The following is a 23698-nucleotide window of genomic DNA, read 5'->3' as shown; positions in this document are numbered from 1 at the left end:
TCCTAAAAGCCAACATTTTCAGTGTGTTTTCGGTGTGGGAAATGATCATCCCACAATTGGCACGGCGAGGATTGTTTCACAGGCGAGGCATTTCCTTTGAAGCTGAATTGCCACGTGTACAGTTCTGTGGTTGAAGACAACACATTGCCTGGCTGCTCCGGGAGCAGAAGAGGAGCAAAGTGACGAGCTTCTTCGGGAACCGGAGCGCCAGTCTCAGCTCCCGGCGAGGCGGCGAGGCGGCCAGCTGCCGTGGGCGAGCACCTGCCGTGGGCGAGCACCGGGTAGAGGACGCGGCCCCCGGCCCGCCTCCCGCGCTCAGCAGGCTCTGCGCGTGCGCGGGGCCCTGGGGCGGGGCGTCACTCCAGCACGTGGTCCTCCCCTCCTCCACCGCTCACCAAAAGGGCTTCCTGCTCTGACCACCGACAGCGAAACTCTTCAGAGCAGAAGGGTGGAAAATAACTTTTTTTTTTTTTTTTTTTTTAACGGAAGGCAAGTGGAATCCAAATCCTGGGGCGGGGGGTTGGGGGGAATGTGGCCATGCTCCTTGTTTTAGTCCCCATAGGAGATGTTCCCGCTCCTCACATACATTCTTGATGGCTCTTCCTTTCGTCAGTCTTCCAGGCCTCAGAATGTTCTCCTGGGGACGTCAGTTGGTTTAGGCATTGAGCTTAAAAGTACAGACACAGTTATCAGCGCAAGAAATGTAGTTGGGGTATAGAAGCCGCAAAATCAACTTATGGTGTGGTGCTTTGGTTATCATACCCCTAAAAATGAAGGCGTAAACTCAGGACATTGGAGAATTTTTTACTCAAAATGGATGAATGGGTGGATGGATAGATGGTTGAGTAGGTGGATGGGTGGATAGATGGATGAAGTAAAAAAAGTGAGAATGGCAGGCTCCATGGCCCCTGGAAGCCCCTGTCCAGTGAGTAGAACAGAAAAACTACCAGTCTTCCTGTCTTCTGTGTCTTGTAGGAAAACCCACCTCCTCCTTGGCCTGGCCCTGACTGACTGATGCATAAATAACAGGCAGGACTTGGAGCACTCTCACCCATCCCTATCTGACCTACACCTAGGTCTCTGCCTTTGCTGATGCAAAAACGCGCTGTTTTCCAGAAAGAAAGATAGAAATAGGAAAAGACCAAGGGCTGAGAACCAAGACACAGGCCTATTCAGTTTCAAGGCCAAAATCAACCGGCTACCACTGCCCTATTATTATGTTAGAAGTGATTCAGCAGAATAGAAAAAAAATAATTCTGTGTTTCCTGATCCTACAACATGTCTTTCTGTCCTAGCAGAAACGGGAACCTTGGCATTGGAACAGTGCATCGGGCAGAGCTCCTTCCCAGCTGTTGGGCAGCTTCTTGGCTCACTTCACAGCCCCAGGCACCTTCTGACTCCAAGCACCCCAGCCTCTTAGTGGGTGGGAGCTGGGCTGGGGTCTGGGACCTGCTCCCAGGCCCCTCACCCAAGATCAGTGGTATTGGGGTGTTAGCCAGCAAGACCGCAGATGGAAGCGGTACACTGAAGACAGTCTACTCCGCCCTTCCTAGCTCACCAAGAAGTTCCACAGGGGCCAGACTGGCTCCTCTTCCAGATGCCCTCTAGCAAATGATCCTTTGCTGGCACACACCTTGAAGAACACGCTTGCTGGCTCTGAGTTGGCAGGTGGGATGGGCATGAGTCCTGTCTCAGCGGCCAACTCTTCCTTTTTCCACTGTTTCTTTTTCCTTCCTCCTCTTTTCAATAGTTCTCCAACTTTATTCTCTGTCTTAATGCTCTGGTCCTAAACCCTTCACTTTTTCCAGCTTTGGCAAGTCTCTTGGCTCCTCAGGGGTGGGAAAGTTTTCCCTGCTCATCTGCTCTGCCCGCCCTCTCCACACCCCAGCAGGTTACAGACCTGCTGAGATCCAACTTCTTCCTTCTGGAAGCACTTGGCCAGATACTAACTTCTAGCCCTGGTACTTCCCTTTAAAGAGCGGGTACTTATTTTCTTCCTTAGATCCCCAGAGTAGAGATCCTGCTCCTCACACTTTCTGGGCTGCATGGAAAACCCAGAACTAAAAACAGAACAATCTTCCCATCCATACCCTCTGCCCCATCCATGCCACAGGAGCCACTAGCCACATGTGGCTCTGTATATTTACATTTAGTTATTAAAATGACACAAAGCTTAAAATTCAGTATTTCAATCACATTAGCCACTTTCTGGTAGCTGCAGTCAGTGGCTACTACATGAGACCATACAGAAAAACATTTCTATCATCACAGAACTTTTTCCTGGACTTTTTCCAGAACTTTTTCCACACTGGGTTTGGGTCCCAGGGCTGAGAAATGCCCTGGCACATGGGGCTGGCAGGCACATTCCTAACCATTCCAATCTGAACCCACATTCCCATGGTAAAGAGGAGACTTTAACGCTAAATGTGAGTCAGAGAACTACCCCCAAGTCTCCAGACATGAATCTCATATTGAAATTTGAAGCAGTCAGCCCTCCTGCTCTCACCACTGTCCACTCACCAGCACCATCCAGGGACCCCGTCCCCAGCATGCGCTGCGCCAGATACATGAGGACTCAGTGAAGGAGGAGACAAACCAGGCTGTGGTGTTGCCACAAAGGGGAGCTAGCTAGTCTTGTCTTCTAGGACAATAACTCAAAGCAAGACACATGCTCTGAGAAGTCTTCCAGCCAATGCGGAAAGACTGTCTCTGCTTCCTAACCCACTCAACTAGTCAGGAAAAACAACCCCCAAGCTGTTTGCACTTGCACTTTTAGGGGCCCTCTGCCCTCCATGCACACTCCCACTCAGGTAAGACCTGAGTCCCTGTGCACACAACACAAGAGACACAAGAAGTACGACTGCCCGTGTCCTTTCAGCACCAAGCGTCCAGATGGTAAGGCAAGACCAGCCTACAAGGCAAAAGATAGATGTGCTATGGCCGTCTTTCTATCCACTCCCCTTCTTAGAGTCCAGGAGGGGCCAGCTGTCTGCAAATGTGGGAACCTACCGAGTGAAGGTGATAGTCCTGGCCCTTACTTTCAGATTCTTCCCTGGAAGGGTTTATGAGCAGCAGGACTTTCTACCCAGTTGTCCTCTTGCCCTGAGATCTCATCCTCACCTTCTTGCTTGCAGGCACCTCTGCCTCACTTTGTCCTTAAATGTTGCATTTGCTGTCTTTCTGCTAAGACTTTGTCTCTTCATTCCATTCATGTTTGCTGATTGGTTTGCATTCGCTGTTGTCCACGTGTGTTCTCCACCTTGATGCATGGTCTGGGAGCCTTGGCTCCACACATGGCATTACTGCCTCCCTTACCCTCTGGTCCCACCACTGAGTCAGCTGATGGGAGACCTCAGCAGGAGATGGGAAAGTCAGAGGAGGAAGAGTGAGGGGTGTTTGTAGCCATTTCCTTCCTACCCTCCTTCCCAGGCTTGCTGAGATTCTAGTAGGCCCTCATCTTTCTCAGTTTCTCTTTCATATTTGTCATGGCCACCAGGCTCTAGCCACACTGTCCTCTCCCTTTATCTTGTCTGGCGCAGAGGCAGGCATGACTCCTGTTGCTTTTTTCTGGGTACTTCATCATCCCTTATTGGTTCTCAGCCTTGCCCATACCTATGTAGATAACCTTTTCTTTAAACTCTCTCCTTTTAACTCATCTGCATGGACCCTCTGTGTTTTGCCAGGACCCAGAATGATCTAGCACCTTTCCCCATTTGGAGTGGGTTCTGATTACCTACTGCTGCATAACAAGCCACCTCACACATAGTGGCGTAACATAACAGTAACAGAAGTCTGTGTTACTTCTCAGAGTTCTGGCTCTTGACTCAGCCTAGCTAGGTGGTTCTCATTTCAGGTCTCTCATGAGGCTGTGGCCAATGGTAGCAGAGGCTGAGCCGTCTCCAAAGGCTTTCTCTCTTGCATGGTCCAGCTATCAGTTTGCACCTCGGCTGGGGTGCCTACCGAAGGCCTTCCCACTTGGCCTTGGCTTTCTCATAGCATAGTAGCTGGGTTCCAAAGGCAAGAGACTAAGAAAGAGCCCTATAGAAACTGAATTAGGTTATGACCTGGTATTAAAAGTCACATGGCATGACTTCTATTGCCTTATATTTATTAGGAGCTAGTCACTAAGGCAAGTCCATATTCAAGATAGGAATAGTGTTAAAGAAATTGTGGACATGTTTTAAAATCAGCACAGATGGTACATTCCAATCTGATACCTTCTCCTCCTACTGCCACTTTGATCCATGTCCTCCACACCCTCTTGGGTCCCCAAGGCAGAAATGAGAGTGTCTCTCCAGACTCTTCTCTTCTCACCCTAGACCCATTGAGCACCAGGCCTATTGATCTGCCTCCCAAATTTCCCTTAAATGCCTCAGCTCACATCCATCCCTTGGCCACTCCTGCAGTTGGGCCTCCATCGTGTCCATCAGTTCCTTTGGGTCACTGCTAACCTCCCTTCTCTCTCCTAGAGGTCCTTGGGCCACCATTGGAATGCACCTAAGACCATCCCCTGACCCTCCACTAAAGAAAAGGAAGGACTAGAGAGGGGAAGGCCTTTGTCCAAAGTCACACAGTTAACCAGAGGCAGGGGCAGGCTGGAGTTTAGTCCTGCTGCCCATGAGGGATGGGCACCTTCTGTGCTTGAGGGTAAATCTTTGGATGTTCTTGGAAGGCATTCTCCCACCAGAGGCCTGGGATAGTCTCTCTACCTCTTTGCTTCAGGCCTAAAATGTGGTCTCTGTTTGCAAAGAAATGGCTGCTGGAGGAATAAATAAATGGCTAGTTTTATTATTTTCTTTATTCCGATGTACCAATTTACCATTTAGATAGGCATTTCCAGATTTCTGGGTGTCATCATCTCATGAAGGAACTATTCTTGCTCTTAAGGAACTTCCATTCTAAAATTAAACAAGACAGACAGAGGAGATAGACACACACAGAGAGACACTATGCTTTTCTTTTTTTGGTAAGGACTGGGGGAAGCGCAGAGAAAGAAGAGAAAATAGAAGAGGAGAGAGAAAGATCAGCACTGTTTGGTGGATGGAAATAGCATGAGAGACAGCATAGAACTTGATGGGATCTGGCCCCCAGAAGAAGGGATTTCGAAGCTGCACAACTATTTATTTATTTTTGCATATGGAATCAGCCATTTTATGCAACTGATAAAATCAAGGACAATTAGACCAAATTGAGCTTTAATTTTGGATTGAAAGTGTGATTCTTCCACAGAGAACTCCCTCCCACAACATCTGAAATTACTAACTAGCTGCGGAAGGCACCCGGAGCCATCAGCCCAGAGAAGTGTGAGCTTATTGCCTGTCAAAAATGTAGACGCTGATAAGATCCGGTGCTCCTGCAGGGGCATTAGAAAGTCTAGACAAGATGCAGATTAAGGTCGCACCTCAGGGAGCATTATTGAAAACATTTACTTGTTTACAGTTCATTCAACTTTGGAACTGAGGAAGAAAAAGTGACCCCAGAACCCCTGAAGTACCTGGGCTGCTAGTTTGGGGTGAGGAGGAATTGGGGTGGAGGAGGTGTTGGTAGGATGCATTCAGTCTCATTCTTCAGGGGCACCTGGGTGGCTCAGTAGTTGACTGTCTGTCTTTGGCTTGGGCTGTGATCCCAGAATCCTGGGATCGAGTCTCACAATCAGGCTTCCCTTGGGGACCCTGCTTCTCTCTCTGCCTATGTCTCTGCCTCTCTTTGTTTCTCTCATGAATAAGTTTTTAAAAATCTTTTTTAAAGAATTTCATTCTTTAAAATGTGCTGAGCCTCCCCTAAACTTAAAAAAAAAAAAATTCCATCACCTTTTTTCTCTTTTCTAACTCTTCTTTTCATTGCCAACCTATGTAACATCCATGTTAAAAATTTAGATTCTTTGAGGCCAGAGAGATGTGGAATGGGACCCCTCCTGACCTTACCATCTCAGCGTGACCTGGACAGGTGAGTTCTCTCTGAGCCCTGGGACTCACCTCTGCTAAGTGCCAGTATAGTGACGGCATCTACTGTGCAGGGTGTTGACAGGATTAATGAGATGACATGTGTAAGGCATTAGTACCATGCCTGGCACCACATCAGAGTTCAGAAAATGCTTAGCATCATTATTATATCTATTACTGTCATCATAGAGCCTGTCATGCTTCTAGGCCACTTTCTCCTGGTGCCTGCTAACCATTGCTGACTACTTTCCCTCCTCTTTTGGCTGGTCTTCCCTTTGGAAGTTTTCATCCTTGTTGGGAAGCCGGGATGCCAGGCCAGGATGGGTGTTCTCAACTGTGAGGAGTGTGGCACTCCACACATGTCCCTGTTTGGGCCCCCCTGGCCAGACAGAGATGAGAACAAAGCTTTTCCCAGGTATAGTAAGACTGGGTCCTGCTAAGGTCAGGGAAGGGTTGGACAGGGTTCACCACTGGCCTTCTTCCCCTAGGCAATGCACTCTGAACTCGTTGGTCAGGAAGTGCTAATGGTTGAATGTAAAGCTTGCCACTTCCTGGAAGGTTTCAAGAAGATGAAGGACTGTGTAATGAGAGGCTCCCCAGCTGAGGACACATGGCCAGGCCTTCAGAACCTTCCCTCTATGCTCTAGGGTGGTGCCTGGCCCAATATCACACAAGCCTTCTATCCTTTTGAGCTATGTTGGACTCTCTTACTCCCTCAGTTGACCTGGATTTCTCTTTCCTTCAGGGGAGAGAGAAGCAGAGACTGAGCAGGCTTTTGCTGAGGACAGGAGCCTTGTGGTGGAATGAGACTGGACGGAGGAGCAAAAGGAAGATGCAGTGAAGGAATCGCTGTCACCTGGTCATGAAGTTCCTGGCAGAATCATTCACTGGAGCAACACTACCAGGCACAGTTCCTGCCCCAGGGGCCCCTGAGGGCTGGAAGAGAGGGATTACCAGTAATATGGGAGGTAAGACAGGGCATGCTGGAAACCCACAGGAGGTGTCATGAGGGCTTTCAGAAGGAAAGGTCTGGATGAGGATGTCACAGGGAACTGAGCAGGAGTTAGGGGTTAGCCAGGTTACAGAGAATTAGGAGAGTCTGTCATGAGGTTGTGTGTGTGTGAGTGTGCGCGCGTGTATACTGCAGTACTACAATCTGTTTAGGGTGGCTGAGGGTGCAAATGTGATGGGAGGAATGACAGGAGGTGGAGAGGTGGGCCCTAAAGGTCGAAGTTATGGAATTGGGATTTTCTCAAGTAGGTGATTGGAAGCTCCTGAAGACACTGAGACAGGTGAATGCCAAGTAGGACTGCATTGTCTTCCATCAGCCCACACTGCCTTTGTCCCAGCAACACCTGCTGGGTGCTGGGGTCTCAGATGGCCGAGCCCCCAGCTGCTCCGTCTGTGCTCTGGTAAATTGAGACCTGAGGCAACACCGTTTTTTTGCTGCCTTTGCTTAGCAATTGAAGCAAAACAAACTAGTCTCCCATGACTTCATAGGCCCTTGAAAATGTATTTTTTTTTTTATCAAAGTACCACATGTATATACTAAATAGTCAAAGAGGCTACAAAGCATAAATAGACAACAGCTGTCATGGACCCATTTGTCTCCCCGCTAATTCTCATTCTTCAAAGACCATGTCTTCTGGTATTTATCTCCATATCTGCAAGCAGCATACGTGGAATGCTTTTTTCCAGTTTTAGATTGATTGTGGAAGACGATGCCATCTCTCCCATATATGTATATATATACACCATTGCCTCCTCTCCATTTTCTCAATATAGTTACATCACTGCTGTTGGCTAAATCAGTGGCTGGTTTAATGTTTTCAGCAGAGCTGAGCCACCTGATACACTAGAACATTTTTTTCAGTTTGCTTTTTGTCTTTCCTGGTGTTAGTAATTGTCAGTTTGCTTTGTTTTTAAATGACACTATCGCTGACTCATTCCCAAACTGCAACGGAGCCCAAAATTCCCTTTCATACCTTTGGGTACAGCAAACCTTCTATAGTATCCCGCCTCCCCCCTTTTTTTCTGAGCCATTCCTCCTGGACCCTCCCTCTCCTGTTCCAGGTGGGGTGATGCAGCTTTCCAGGCAGCTGCCCAGGTTGAGGCAGGTGGAGGGGAGGGGAGCTTCTTTTCATTCTCAGTCTGGAAAGTCCATTTGCTTTCGAGGCCCTTTTGGGAACCATTTGGGGACCCTGCTTCCTCAAGAAGAAGAAGCTATACAAAATTTAAAACAAAACTAGAACAAATTTTTATTTTCCTTTTACTTGCACTGGAAACTACTGTTAGCCACATGCATGCCTTGGCTTTCTGAGGTTGCAAAACTGAATCTCCTTTTTGATTTTAAATCTATTAAAGCCTCTATTTTGCCAGTCTGATTTATACAATGGCATATAAGAAATGCAGCTGTTATTACTTCCAGGTGCACGCACAGTAATTTAACTAAATGCTATCTAAGCCTTTCTAAGTAAAAAGGCCTCCTGGGCGAGTTTTAATGAATAGATAAAGCTAATTTGTAATTAGTACATTTAGTTGTTAATATGCAAATGAGGCCTGCTGTTATCTGTAATTAGCACCAAACTCTTGATTGCTAAGGATGCTTCTAAAATACTTAGGAAAGTCTGTAATCGTCACTGAAGTCTCCCAACTACCTAAGGCTCTCCCAGACCTAATGTCCAGCCCAGATCTCCCTTACACCTGCACTCCCTTCCCAGGGGTTCAGCTGCCTGCTGAACTTCTCTCTGTTCTAGAAGCACCCTGAACCTGTCTAAACCTGACCTAATCAAGTTCTGTTCTCTCCTTACACCCGCAGCCCCTTCTAAGAAATCACTCCTCTGGTGCACTCCTCCTCTTCCTTCTTCTCCAGGAGGACCTCCTATCAGAGAATACACCACCTTGCAGAGTGAGTCACCCGGGCCAGAAACACAGGCTTCCTCCTGAACTCCTTCCTCTCCCCCTCCCTCTGCATCTCATCCATTTCCAAGGTTGCTGCTTCTTATTCCACCCACTGTCACTCCCCTAGGTCAGGCCACACCCCCTCTTCCCACAGCCTCCTCTCCTTCCTCAGCATTCCCGTTTTATTGCCCACGTGGCAGTCAGCATGATTTTTCCAAACTGCCTCCTCACTTTACATCTTCCAGGTCTTGGTTTTGACATGACATCCTCAGGGAAGAAAGACATCCAAGATCCCCAATCCCTGGGTCTGACATAAGCGACCCTCAGCCCACTCCCATAGCACCTCATACCATCTCAGGTGGCATAGAGGCACCCAACGTGGTATTGTTGTTCATCTGTCTGCTTTATTCCTTAAAAGAGGGATATATGTCACTACCCTCATCAACTGACACACAGTAAACCATCAAATACTTGTCAGACAAATGACTCTGTTGGTCTTCTCAGATTGTTTTAGAAAGTTCTCCATCAATTTTTGCTATTTGATTAGTCTCTGCAAATTGACTCCTACCCAAAGCATGCAAGGGAAAATTTTGTCTTAACCTTGATCAATTGGTAGTGAGTACTGATTTAGAAAGGCTGAGTGAACTTTTGTGTCTTCTCTGACTGCCACTCCCCAGGTAAACACACAGTTCACTCTGGGAGGGCTGGGATCTCCCCATCTCTGGGCTGTGACACCTTGGACCAGTGGGCTCTGCTGTTGGACCTGGGGGGCTTCAGTGGTGCGGGCAGGGGGCCGCCCGATGAAGTCCAAGGACAGCCAGCTCTGCCACATTGTGTATGATTCCAGCCTCCATCACCCACATCTGCAGCCACCCAAATGCAGATTAAGTCCTTTGATGGCAGGCTCTAAAAAACAGGAGGAAGATTTTCTCTCTGGTTGGAACATTTGAAATAACATCTTTTCAAGTGCGTTGAAGATCAGAATATGAATAAGTTGGGGGTGTGGTAGAAAGGAGTAGTGGAAGGAGGGGCTGGGCTATTCTGAAAGGGGTGGTCTATTCTGCAGCTTGGTCTATTCTGAAAGGGGTGGTGGTGAAGCTTGCTTTCTTTTCTCTGCAAAATGACAAAATCACTGTGGGGACATTTACAGGCAGAATCTTTTTGACATTTTTAAATCTCTGAAATCATCAAAAAGAAAACATTCTACCACGTGCATTGGCACGGGAAATGCTTTTTGTCGTGGGGTTGTCTAAAAGACACTAATGGAGCTTGGTTAGCTTCGTCAAGATGGCTCTCTGAATTTTTGGATCTCTGAAACATTACTTATAGTCTCCTGAGCAGCATTTATGCCACGTGGAAGGTGGGGCAGAGAGTCCTAAGTTCTCACAAGTCACTGCAGATGCGGCCAGCATGCCAGGTTCACATCTCCCTTCTTGGAATGGAGGGGCAGGGACAGCAATGAAAATATTTGAGGTGTGGGACTCTGTCTGACTACCCTTCACTGACTCAAATCGGCCTGCAAGTTAGCTGATGGAGGCCAGTCCTGCACCCCAGCTCATGCCTAACAACCTAGGAAAATGAAGGAGCTTCAGCTTTTCATTCAGGACTAGGAATGGAGCCCAGAAATCCCTGGAGGGTCATTGAGCCTTTGGCTCCCTCACTCCCCCATGTCCCTTGTCGGTGGTGACTTATTGGACAATGTTCATAAACAAGCACTTGGCTTGGAAAGCAAAGAAACCATAATCCTGATGTCCCAGTGAGGGGCAAGCAGCTTTCACTTTCAGTTACTTGGCCACCTGTAAATAAATCACCTACTTTTCCCAGTTTCCACCTGACATTCCATCATGGCCATCAGTCCAACCTCAACAATTGCTGGCCCAGTTCATTGTCCTTTAGGATCCAGTGTGATGCAAAATCCAGCAACCCACTAGCACTTAATGACAACTCCGAGCAAAGATGCACTGACCACAGGGACACCTTTTGTGTTACTGAATCTATTCCTTTCATGGAAGAGCGAAGCTGAGGGAGAAAAGGGGCTCGGGCCTTGCATGTCCAGGCTCAGAGGATGAGCCTAGGTGGACGGTGCAGCTAGAGCCTCAAACAGACTCTTCAACACAGCATGACTCCAGACTGTGCCCTTCTAGGAAGCCCGGGACATACTATGGGCTGGCTCTGAGGCAACATGTTAGCCATAACCTTCATGTCTAAGAGGGGCTAAGTAGCATAACCCCACATGAACATAGGCTGGTCACTCCTTTTGGATATGGGAGGCAGGGTCAGCTCTGTGTCCAGGGTTCCTCTTTTATAATTTTTACAGATGCTCACAGAAAGGTGTGATAACTTGCTAGGTGCCAAGAACAAGGGAGTCACCTGGCCTGAACATAATTCATGGCAGTAAGCACATCCAAGGGACTGTCCTGCCCAGATCCGCACAGGTGTGCTCAAATACTCAACTCCAACCTTATCCAAAAAACTGCTTTCAGTTCTTAAACTGCTTCTGGATTGTTAAACCCTCTGAGCATTAATTAGGCAGAAGCTCTGGACCTCTTTTTTTTTTTAATATTTTATTTATTTATTCATGAGAGACACAGAGAGGCAGAGACATAGGCAGAGGGAGAAGCAGGCGCCCTGTGGAGAGTCCAATGTGGGACTCAATCCCAGGACCTCAGGATCATGACCTGAACCAAAGGCGGACACTCAACTGCTATATCACCCAGGTATCCCAAAGCTCTGGACCTTTCCAGAAAAAATACACATATACACAAATTTTGCCTATAATTTTTCCCTAAACAAGGCCATGGCCATTGGAGCTCAGTTATAGCCTCCAGGTTAATACTGGTTTAGGAGCAGGAGTTGCCCAAAAAAAAAAAAAAAAAAAATCCCTCCAAAAGGAAGAATCTTAACTGTAGTAGTGTGTGAAATATTGAGTTCTCTTTGAACACAATATAAATTATTTTTCCCCAAACTCAAATTATTTACAACTTCTCAGGAATGTCTCTGTCAATAAAGCAAGCTACACCTGTGGCATGAAGGAAAATGCCTCTGAATGTTTCCATGAAGGCTGGAAGGTTTTCCCTAGAATGCACATCAACTGCAGTCCTGATTCCCTCAAGAGATTGTCTGTGTTGTGATGTGTCACTGACATTTTTCTCAGGCAACTTGGCTGCTGCTTATTTTTTATTATGTTTTAAAGACTTTATTTATTTGAGAGAAGGCACAAATGGGGAAGGAGGGGCAGAGGGAGGGAGAGAGAGAAGCAGACTCCTGGCTGAGCCAAAGGCAGACACAACCCACTGAGCCACCCAGGCGCCCCTCCTCTGTTTCTAATTTATCTGGACAGCATTTGTCTTATGGTGTGAACGGTGACAATGTTATTAATGAATTTTGGTGCAGATTCACCCACCCTGGTGTGATTTATTGCTGACTGATTTATTGAGCTGTGATTTGGTGTGGCTGAAGCATACAAGTTCCAGGGAGTCGACTCCTTGTTTCAATCTATTCGGTTGCCACCTTTGCCTCCCCAACACCCCAGGTGCACTCTCCAGAGTGATCACTAGAACTAGAAATTTTAATAACCACTGTCCAAACCAAATTCTTCTTGGGGATATAGAAGTTCTGGGTTTGGGGGAAACACTTCTCCAGGGGCAGCTATAATGGAGCGAGCTGCTTGGCGGGGCATTGGCTGGCTCCAGGAAGAGCTGATAAAGAATAGCCAGGCTCACCCCTTAGGATGTGCAGTTAGTGTTCTGTTCTGGTGTGGAAGGGGCTGAGCACCAGTTCACTCTTGGCTTAGAGGCTCTGCAATCTTTGTGCCGCCTTGCCCAGAGGAGGCAGTTTTTCCAGTCCCACAGAGGCACCATATGGGTGATACAGGCCTAGGAATGACCCCCTACTGGTGAGTGTGATGACAAGTCCAGCTCTGGGGTGGAGAAGGAGGGTCCTAGGAGCGTGTCCCTGTCAGACAGCTGTCTGCGCCTCAGTAAGAACAAATAGGACAGGGCCCAGCTGTCTGTTTGGTACTGGTACTTGGGATGGGGGTTTGCTATAGCATCCAAAGAACTGGCCTCCTAGGCGAAGGCACTACTCCCTGCCAGGAACACCCTAATTAGTGGCAGATGTGAATCAATATTCTTTCAGCATACAAGTTGCTACAAATAATTTTCCAGGGTTTTTACACTAGGCACCTTACCTTCTCCATCTTAGGGTGAGTTCCAGGAGAACGGGGTCTTCTATTTTTTTTTAAGGTCCCCTCATGGCACCAAGCCCAGCCCTGAACCTGTAGAATTGTGTGTCTGGGCCCATGCAATCCCAGGTCCACCTCTCTGGGCTCCAGTCCACTCCCCCACACAGTAAGGATAATGATGACTACTTCCCAGAGCTGCTGGGAGTGTTAATCACAGGCTGGATGTGGTGTGTTCATTACAAAGTTCTGCACGGTGTTGGCTCAAGAAGACGGCCCTTCCTCCAGGCAGTTTTCCTAAAGGAACCAAGGACCCTCTCGGCCTCTTTCAAACCTCCACTGCAACGTGTACCCCTCATACCTCACTCTTCCTCGAGCTTGGCATCACTTATCACACGTCTGCACAATGCATGCCTGCTGTCCACACTCCCCCCTGCCCCCCACCATCCCTGGCCTCATACACATCCCCCTGGAAGCTCGGAGGGCCAGGCTGACAGCTCAGAGGGACACATGCTAGAGCCTCCAGCACCCTATGAGGATTGGTGCCTGGGTTGCAGGATAAATATTCAAGTTCTAGCAAGAAAAGACGTGCAGATACACACCACCAGTGAGGTTTCCAACTTGAAGTCTTCCTCTGCAACAAAACTGTGTTTTTCTATCAGCAGCAGCCTTAGCCAGCCATGTGAATAATTTTAAACAGCCTGAGAAATTACCATTGATTTCAAAGCATTGATTTTCTGCACCACAGTAACACATTAAATCTCTGTTCTAAAAAAGACAAAAGAGAACTAAAAGAATAAACTTTCAGTCCAAAGGGTGGGGGTAAGGGGTCCTTACACAACAAAATTAATTTAGTGAGTTGACTATTTTTATACTAGATGACCCATGAAGGACATTCTGCTCCCATCCAGAAGATTTTGTTATCTAAGAAGGGAAAGCTCAGTTGTGCCTCCAATAAGAGGAAGGCCCATGAACCCCTGGCTGCCAGAGAGGATGACTGAGTGATGAAGACTGCAGGGCCACCACCACCGCCCAAGACCCTGGCCCCTGGAGGGTGGCGGGACGGGAGAGCTGAGGGCACGCGCCCTCACTTGGTTTGCACCCACACTTGGTTGTCCTGCAGGCAGATGCTGTGTCTCCTGATCTGAGTCCTGTGAGTCGGGTCAGCTCTGGGTTTCACTTGTTTTGTTACTGACACTACAGAGGAGTGTTGGTTTTCAACTCAGAAGAAATCTCCTCTGGCATATGTGTGATGATTTAAGTGGATAACCACCATTCATAATTTTTTCCAAGCCAACCTTGTTTCTGTGACCTTTAGTAATCTTGTTATACTCAGTAGAAAATGCTCAGAGCTAAAACAGTACAGTTATAACTCTGTCTTTCCACTGGGGGAAAAAAATTCCAGTGTCCTTTACCTTGCCATCCCCCAACTGCCCCTCGCCAAAAAAAAAAAAAAAAAAAAAAAAAAGACCCTGAAACTTCTATACTTGGTTTCAAACTCCAAGCAGATTTTATTTATTTATTTATTTTTAGAATGCATCAGTTAAATCTGTTCATCTTTTTTGAGTTGAGGGACTGGAAGAAATCACACATCGTTTCTGATGTGATATACCCATGGGCGGTTTTGCATCCTACCCAAAGATAGCTCAACTTCATTTTAAGATGTTTTGCCTTCTATGGCAATCAAAATCAAACTTTTCTAAGTAGACATGTGCTTGTAGGTTACGCAACTCTGAGCACCCATCAGCGGTGCGTGTGGTCTTTGCTTCACCTTGAATAAACTTCCAAGCCCTGGAGGTGTGTGTGTGCACCTGTGCTCCCCATGGGCATCTGGGTGCCTCTTGTCACTCAAGCTCCAGATGAAAACAGGGCAAAGGGCAGCCACCTCTGGGCTACCTATGGGCTTTGTCAAAGGTTAGATTGCCTGCCTATCTGGAGGCAATCGTTTTTCCTCCCCGTCTTTATCTTCACAGGGAATAACACCAAGAGAGCTGAGAATCAGAAAGACAACCAGCGGTGCTAAAGTCACCTAGCATTTCTGGGTCTCACTTTACTTACCTCTAAAATGGGACCAGATGCCCCAGAAGAGGACTTCCAGCTCAAACCCAGTCTCATGCTTTTCTTCTCTGGGAGGATCCCAGGAAGGTGATCGGGACCCAGGAAGTAGCTCCCCTCTTCCAAACTTAACTCCAGCTAGCCAGCCTCATGCTTGTCATCACTCTTTGCCTGCTTCTTGCCCCAGGGCAGTGCCATCCCTTCTGTATACCACCTGGCCTCCTCCTAGCCCTGCACCCCACAAGCACCCTTTCCACTGGATCCCATCAACAAGAAATCTGGGAAAATATATTTGTAACCAAGACAAGCTCCAGATGAATCTTCATCACTGTCCCTGGGCAACTTGATTGTGTCTATTTATCATACATTCCCTAGAAGTCCTATCCGTTTCCTCAAACTTTGCTTATTCTTTCTCCTAAATTAAACTGTATCTTCCTTTAACTGTAATACTTTTTTTTTTTGCAACCCTTTTAAAGGAGGCCATTGCATTCATTCAATTAAATTATTCAGGACCCACTATTTGTTAGGCTGAAGAAATGCTTGCTGTGCAAGTGAATGAATAAATGTACCTTGTCAGGTGCTATCTGAGATTTAGGAACAAATAAACCTTTAGGAAGATGGTCTATGTATGGTGGTAGAAAGGATTAAATACACCCCAAAATAGCTGGAATACTAGCAGTGCCACTACTCTTGTTATAGCAACGCTGCTTATAAATAACTAGCTGAATACTAGTTGGGAAACAATCTCTTCCCTAATCACCACCTGCAAATTCCTCCTCCCAGCTATCCTGCCTCTCCCGTGATATCCCCAGACCTCCCTATAACCTAACAACCAGATAGAGTTAACACCTGGCTTGGCAGGGAACATTCAGTATGCTGCTCCAGAGCTGTTCTGATTGGTCAGCACCAGTGCCTACAGTTGGTTAACATTTTGACTATAACTAATGAATATGAATAAACCTCAGGTAGGTGCCAAAAGGAAATGCTAACAGTGATTAAAGAAGGGAGATCTTGGGAGACTTGGTTCCATTCCCAGCTATAGCAGTGGGTACCAGCCTTAACCCTGGCCAATGAGAGGGCATTATATTTCCTGGCCACAGTGATTGGTTCAGTAAGGGGCAAATGATCATCAGATGCAGTGAAATGTAATGAAACTTTTGCTGGGGTTCTTAGTAGACAGTTGTTCTTTATGATGGATGTGAATTGAGATGTGATTCCTAAAGGATCAGGAGCTACCACAGGAAGCCCAATGATACTTGAAGTTAAGAGTTGCAAGGCTCCTGGATGAAACCAATCCTGAAGTCATCATTCCTGCCTTCTGGACTATGTAGTTATCTAGAGTAGGTGAGTTTGTTTTCCTGTCATGATATAACAAAATAGTCCTGATACTGGCATGAGGCAGCAAAGAAAATACAAGTGTGGAGAGATGGAAAGCAGCGCCCTGCCCTTCTCAGTGTAGCTGGACTCTCCACTCTGGTCTTTCAATCTGGCCTTCTCACTTTCCCATTCAGCCAGGCCATCATCTAACTTTCCTTGATTTCTTACCCAGCGTGGAGTTAAATCCCTCATCTTTTCAACTTTCTTCTTTCACTTGGCCAATCTGCAATCCTCAGCCATCAGAACAAAGTTCCCGGCACTTTTCACATCATGGCAAGCACAGAAAATGACAAATCTTTGGAGGCCACCCTGGGGTAAGCTAAAGCTTTAAAGGTGTCTATATGGTCTTGGGGGGAAAAGGTCCATTCGATTTTCTTTAGATTATAAAATTGTGGTAAGGAAAAGTAAGATACAAAGTTTTAGGGAAGACACAACTTCATATGAAACTTCAAAATAAAATCATTTCAAAATGTTAAATGAGGAACCTGACCTAGCTTCCATGAACATGCCTTTTTAATATCAGATTTAATGTTTTAAATGATGTCCTAAAATCCTGATTAAACTTTTTAATGATAATGTCTTCGGCTTCTTGGTAGTCAATATCAGTGAGAAACCTTGCCCGTGTTGGGAATGAAAAAAATTAAAGCCATTTTTTGGCAACCTTTCAAAAACGTCAACTGTTGAAATTATATTTAAAGAATTCAGTAACATGCTCTGTTTTTCACTTCTACATACAAATTCATTGTGATTTCTTGCTGACGTTACTTGTGATAAAGCAAATGGGCTTCCATTCCAAGACAATTATTTTTACATAAATTATTTCTAAATAATGATGAGGCCCTAATGTGCAGGATGCATGTGCATTGTTAAAACAGTCTCCTTATACCTAAAAACGGAGCCACCACAATAGTTTGTCAGTCACAGTGGACAGGAATCTCTGACATACAGGAAGGCCGAGACAGCCCACGCCCTAAATGCCTGCCCTCACCAGTTCCCAGGAACCCCTTCTAAAGAGCCACACCCCAGGCAGTGCACTCAGCTGCCCCACAGCCTCTCTGGGCTGGGCAGCGTCAGGCTCTGAGACCTACCTCACCCAGGCTCCCTGGTGGAGCAGCAGCAGCATGTGTACTTGGGGTTGGCCCTTGAGCTTCCACCTGCAGGAATCCCAAGACGCTCCCTCTCAGGAGCCCAGAGACAAGGCTCAGCTGGAGACAACAGTCGCCCCACCCAGCCAGACCAAGGGCGGAGAGGATCAACACCTCTCCACCAGACCCAGGAGTCCCTGACCACACACAAGGGTATCTTGAAACGGGATGGGAAGCTGGACAGGTCATCGTGACATGAATACATGGCACCACCACTACCCTTTGGGAACAGTCATTCATCTGTTGACAGGCTAAGGCCCAAACCCCACCACCTTCATTTCCTCATATTTTCTCTTGGTTTTCCCCTGACTCCAGCCATCCCTATCATACTTCTGAAGGCTCTCTCTCTATGTATTTTTATCTCAGTCCTTCGCTCTCCATGACTTGCTCCTGAAGCAATGGGAGCTATTTCCTGCCGCCTCTATCAAGACACACCTCTCTCTCGGCTGCTGCAGGCTATACCTTCTCGACTTTATTTTCTTTTCCTTACTTTCTTGAGCTTTATTTGATCTGACATCCTGATGTCTTACTTTACTATTTTTTTCTCCACCCACTAACACGGGGGTTGCTTGACCTCTGTTTACTCCATACTTTCCACTCACATTCCTTTTCCCATCACTGCTGTGTGAGCATATTTAAAATCTTGCTAGTTGTCTGACTCTCCCAAGTTCCATTCTAAAATTTCCACCTTGTCATTGAGCATTTCCATCTGAACCTCCTGACAGCACCTCCAGTTCACCATGCTCAGAGGGCCCAGCCCCAAATCAGCTCTTCCTTCTCATGTTCCTGTTTCTGGGAAGGGCACCACCGTTCCCCCACTGAGTTCAAACCTCTGAAGGTAATCTTGGCTTCTCAGCATATTGTTGAATCTTGATGATTCCCTCTTCTGAATGCCTGTCACATCCCTCTCCTCCATTAGGTATACTTTATCCTATTCTAGGTCCTTTACCTCTCACTGGGATTACAATAGCCTCTCCTCTGGCCTATCATCTTGTTTTCTTTCTTCTGTCACCTTAGACAAACTCTCATAAAGAACGCCCATGTTTAAAAGCTTCCAATAGCTCCTTACTGTTAACCAAACTGAGCCTAACTTCTTAGCTGGACATTCATATCCCTTCATAATCTGTCCCCAGACTATCTGTGCCACCCTATCCATTTCTAGATTTAGAAATATTTATTAGACTTCTATACGTTGTGCCAGACTGACCTAGGCACAGAAATACACCAATGAATGAAATCGAATTCAGTTCACATTCTAGAACTTATATTCAAGGGCAGAGAGTCAGACACCAGGAAAACACATAAACATGTTAGTAAGTGCTTATGGAAATATAAATTAGGGTAAGAGGGCAGGTGGTGATGGGGGCCGTAGCACTTTAGATGGGATGGTCAGCCAGGCCTTTTTGATGAGGTGGCATTTGTCTAGAGACTAGAATGAAAGGACAGTGAGCCTTATGAATAGCTAGGGGAAGAGCATTTAGGAAAGAAAAGTTCAAAGTCCTTGAAGTGGGAACATGCGTGGCAAGATGAAACTACAAAGGTGCCAGTAGGATGAGCAGAGTGAACAAGGAGTAGGATGAGAGGTGAGTTCAGAAGAGGCGGCTGGGGCCATGTTATGTAGGCCTTGTGGGCTATGGTATGCATTTAGAATTTAATTCTGAATGAGGTGGAAGGCACTGGAAGGTTCTGAGTAGTTGAGTGACATGTTCTAAAGAATATTACAGACAGCTGTGTGCAGAACAGACGGAGGAGGGGATGAAGGAGAATGAATACCAGGATACCAGTTAGGAGGCTATGGCAATAATGTAGGCAAGAGATGGGATGAGAGACGTTGTAGAGGTTGAGAAGTTGTCAAATTCTGGTTACAGTTTGAAGGGGGTGCTGACAGCATTTGCTGATGGATTGGACGTGGAGTGTCAGAGAAGAAAAGAATCAAGGATGATTCTGAAGCAACTGGAAAAGTGCAGTTGCCATTAAGCTCTACAAGAAGGCTGTGGGAAGAGAAGCAAGTCTATGAGGGGAGGAGAGTTCAGTTTAGGGTGTATTAAGTTTGAGGCGACCATTAAACATCTAAGTGAAGATGTCAAGTTTTCAGTTGGATATTTGAGTCTAGAATTCACAAGCAAGATCCAGGGTAAAAGTAAATTTAGAAATTGTTTGTATATAGATGGTATTAGCGTTCAGGGATTAGGAGAGATCTCTTAGAGTTTACACTCTGTCCACATGTGCAAAGAGGCCTATGGACTGAGTCTGGTCACTACAACATGTAGAGGCGGAGGAAGTAGAGGGTTCAGCAAGAGAGACCAGTAGGTAGGAGGAAAGACAACCAAGATACAATAGTGGCTTAGGCCAAGTGCAGCAAGAGTTCAACAAGGAGAGGGCATGCGCGTGTGTATGTGCATGTGTGTGTGTGTGCATGCACGCACATGTGCATGTGAAGGAGGGTGGGGGACTGGTTGGCGTGTAAATAAACAGGAACTACCACAAACTGATCCCTGCTAACTACGGGTAGATGGGGGTTAACTGTATCATTTCCTAAGTTTTGCATATCTTTGAACATTTCTCATTAAAAAGAGTTGAGAGAGAGAGAAAGAGAAAAAACGAAACAAAACAAAATAAAAAACCAGGGAGTGAGAAACTCAAATGCTGAGAGCGCTGATAGGTCAATTAAGAGAGTGGATCTGACCCTGCAGAGGGCACTGGTGGGAGTGACAAGAGGGGTCTCAGTAGAGACAGAGCCTGTTGGCAGAGGGTTCAAGAGAGAACACAAGGAGGGGCCACTGGGTGGCTCAGCCAGTTAAGCATCTGACTCTTGATTTCAGCTTGGGTCATGATCTCAGGGTTGTGAGATCGAGCCCCCACATGGGCTTGGCACTGTGTGTGCAGCTGCTTAAATTCTCTTTCTCTCTCCCTCTGCTCCTCCCTTGCCCCACTCTCAAGCGTCCTCTCCCTCTCTCAAAAAAAGGAGAGGGAAAAAAAATACAAAGATAAGGAGTGAGCAAGTGCAATCACCTCCTTCTAGGAATTTTGCAAGAAAAAGGAACAGAGAGCTAGGTAGCTGGAAGGATAGCAAGGGGCCAGGGGTGCTTGTCTGGCTGGTTAGTTGAAGTCGGAGTGACCACAGCCCCATTTCCTACCACTGTCTTTCACACAAGCTTTAGACAAGCCCCCCAAAGCGCCCTTCCCCACGTTCTCTGCGCCTCCCTACCCATCCACTATGGTCTGGGACACTCCCACCTCCTGCATCATCCCAAAAGTATGTGATGTCTCCAGGCATACAATTTCTACCTACATGTGGAATTTTCAAGAAATTTTCTACAGGAGTGTTTCGGTTGTCGTGTTGCTCAGCTAAGCTCCCCGCAGCCCGCATCTCCAATGTGTATCAGAGCACACGGTGTGTTTATAGTGGAGATCAAAACCACAGTGTTCCCCTGGCAGCTTTCCGAAGGGAGGAGAACTTCTACAGAAAACTATAAAGTTTCTTATTCCTTTAGATCCTGGAAGATAGTATTCGATAGCAGCAACAAGAATAATATCTTTCACTTGCCTTTCCCACTCTAAAAGACACCGCTAGAAGCACCAATTTACGCTAAGAGATCATGGGCTGGTATTTATTTTTAAAACGAACTGAAAGCCTCAGCAGTTACTGGAGGATTTCTCTTTGAAAACATCAGAAATCGGGCGGGAGTAGGTGGGAAGGGAGAAGGAGCTTCCCAGTCGAAGATGTGGCAGGCTCAGTGAAACTGCACCAAAAAATAAGACGTGATGAAGACGCCACTTCTCTCCTGCTTCCCTCAGAGTGTATCACGGCCAGGGCACTTTCTTAAGATTCGTCCTGCTGAGAGGTTTCCTCAGAAGCACTCATTTTCAGGACAAAAGGCAAGAACAGACAAGGCGCTTCTCATCAGGATTAAATACAAGATGCTTCATGGATGGCCTCTGAAGAAATTCTGAAGAAACGAGATGTTATTAGAGCTTCTATTATGACAAGAAGGCCAGAGTGACAAAAAAAAGTCACGCTCACAGATGGCTAAGCTGGGGGAGACAGCAAATGCATCTTGACTGAGTCTCCATAGCAAGTAAAACAGGGCATTTGCACCTCCTGCCCTAGGTACCCTGTGCTATGGGCTGAGGCCCTCATCTGGAGAGGAGGCCGGTGGACACTATCCCGATACAGCGTGAGATCTAGGAGGCTGGCGATGGCAGGAGGGCCCTTGGATCCTGGGAGGAAGGGAGGGTGGGGGTTTCTGGCAGAAGCAGTAGCAGCACCATGAGCAAAAGTTCCTGGGTTCACAGAACACAGAGTTCTGGGAATAGCAGGGAGGCACACAGCTGTATCATGGGGCAGGCTCGATCCAAATCTGGATACAGGCTGAGACCAGCTCACGGCCGGCCTCTGACGTCATGTGCCAGGGAGCTCTTACTGGGGGGCAGTAGCAGGAGCGGATTTGCAGCCTTGAGAGGTCAGTCTGGTGGCAGTGCCCCGAAGGAAAAACACACTGTGCACCACTTCAAAGTTGTGAACATTGCTGACTGTGGGATTTGTTATCAAAGCCAAATTCTGTTTTTCTGTGTTGTATTTGGCTATTGCTTATTTTTGTACCTTAAACAGCTAAGGGTTTCATTCTCTTTGGGGATTTTTCAACATTCAGGCAATTCATCTTTCACCTGTACACCTTATATCTCAAGGGCACAACATAATCAACAACTGCAGAGTATACTATGGTCAACTCTGGCTTCGAAAATGACCTTTGGCTATGGAACCAGGGGCTGCTTCTTCCCAGGGGGGTTTCTTGTCCCTCTCCCCACTTATGAATGAGCTGCCTGGAATTTCACCTGTGCACTGATTCCCAACACTGGTCTATGAAAAAGTTTTCACCAGTTTGGGGTGAAATATAGAAGCAAAGGACCATGTAAAGAGTCATAAAACAAAATTTGTTTTCCGTAAAGACCTGTCCCTTCGAAATTATGTCCTACTTCCTTTTTTGGGTGTTAAGATTCTATTTTATGAAATAATGGCAACCTAATATTTTGTAAAGCCCTTCCATGGCAAAATAGTTGGCAACCCAGCTGCATGCACTTATTTTCTGAAACGTAAAATCCTCTTAGAAGGCCGGAAGTCCCCTGCTCTGAGTGCCCTCCACCACCACCCTGTCACACAGCGGTCACCTGATATCAGAGTCTGGTAGGAGGAGGGACACTTCTGGGTTAACCAAGGCTGACACCAACCTGCCAAAGCATCAGAGTTGACAGTTAACTATGCGACAATCAGAAAAATGTTGGCCCAGTGTGTAATTTAATCACTTATTTCTTCCTAATTATGTCTTTGGAATTTAGCATCTTAATGAGAATATTAAACTTCTTTTCATGGTCTCTGTGTCACTCACATTTAAATATTGTTAAATAAGTGGTTAAACAAGTCCCTAAAAACATATTTACTTTGCTGATCCCAACTTCATGTCCCTGTTTTGGAGAGAGGTGCTTGAAAGCCATTACCTGTTAGCACCAAAAAACAAATAGTTTGGGACCCCTGCCACGAAGCAGCCCCTGTGCTGGGACCGCAACAAAGCCTTCAGGAGTACTGAACAACAGGTTGGGCGTTGGAGTCAGAAAGACCCATGTTTGGGTCTCAGCTCACAACTTACTTGCTGTGTCACCTTGGGTTCATTATCTGAGTCTCTGGTTCCTCGGCTACAAATTTTTTTTTTTAAGATTTTATTTATTTATTCATGAGACACACACATGGAGAGACAGAGAGAGAGAGAGAGAGGCAGAAACCCAGGCAGAGGGAGAAGCAGGCTCCATGTACCGGGAGCCCGACGTGGGATTCGATCCCGGGTCTCCAGGATTGCGCCCTGGGCCAAAGGCAGGCGCTAAACCGCTGTGCCACCCAGGCTTAGAGATGGTACCTGCCTGCAACAGTGTAGTTGTGTTTAGGACAACCCTGGTACCTGGCAAATATTCAGCAATGGTAATACTGCCTTCATCGTGAATATGGGCTATTTACAAAGTATAAGCTTTCATAAGAATCACGTTAGATCTGAAAAGGCTCTTTTTGACCATCTGGCTCAATCTTAGCATTTTTAGAAGGGGATGGA

At 46.6% G+C, this 23698-nt stretch overlaps 1 long non-coding RNA gene across 3 annotated transcripts in view; it reads left to right on the top strand.

The window, feature by feature from the left end:
- LOC140636662 (uncharacterized) overlaps positions 1–23698 on the top strand; it is a 33846-nt gene that overhangs the window by 160 nt on the left and 9988 nt on the right. Inside the window, exons 2-5 of one of the 3 annotated variants that reach the window (XR_012033885.1) lie at positions 5877–5946; positions 6688–6910; positions 8761–8850; positions 14997–15519. This is a non-coding gene — a long non-coding RNA (uncharacterized lncRNA). Of the gene's footprint in view, positions 1–5876; positions 5947–6687; positions 6911–8760; positions 8851–9088; positions 11774–14996; positions 15520–23698 lie in introns of those variants that run through there. The other 2 variants (XR_012033884.1, XR_012033886.1) reach the window with 2 other exon arrangements.

Source organism: Canis lupus, chromosome 7 (genome assembly GCF_048164855.1).
Source record: "Canis lupus baileyi chromosome 7, mCanLup2.hap1, whole genome shotgun sequence".
Classification (NCBI taxonomy): Eukaryota; Metazoa; Chordata; class Mammalia; order Carnivora; family Canidae; genus Canis; species Canis lupus.
Note: the sequence above shows the minus strand (reverse complement) of the source record. Positions and strands in the feature narration are given on the sequence as shown.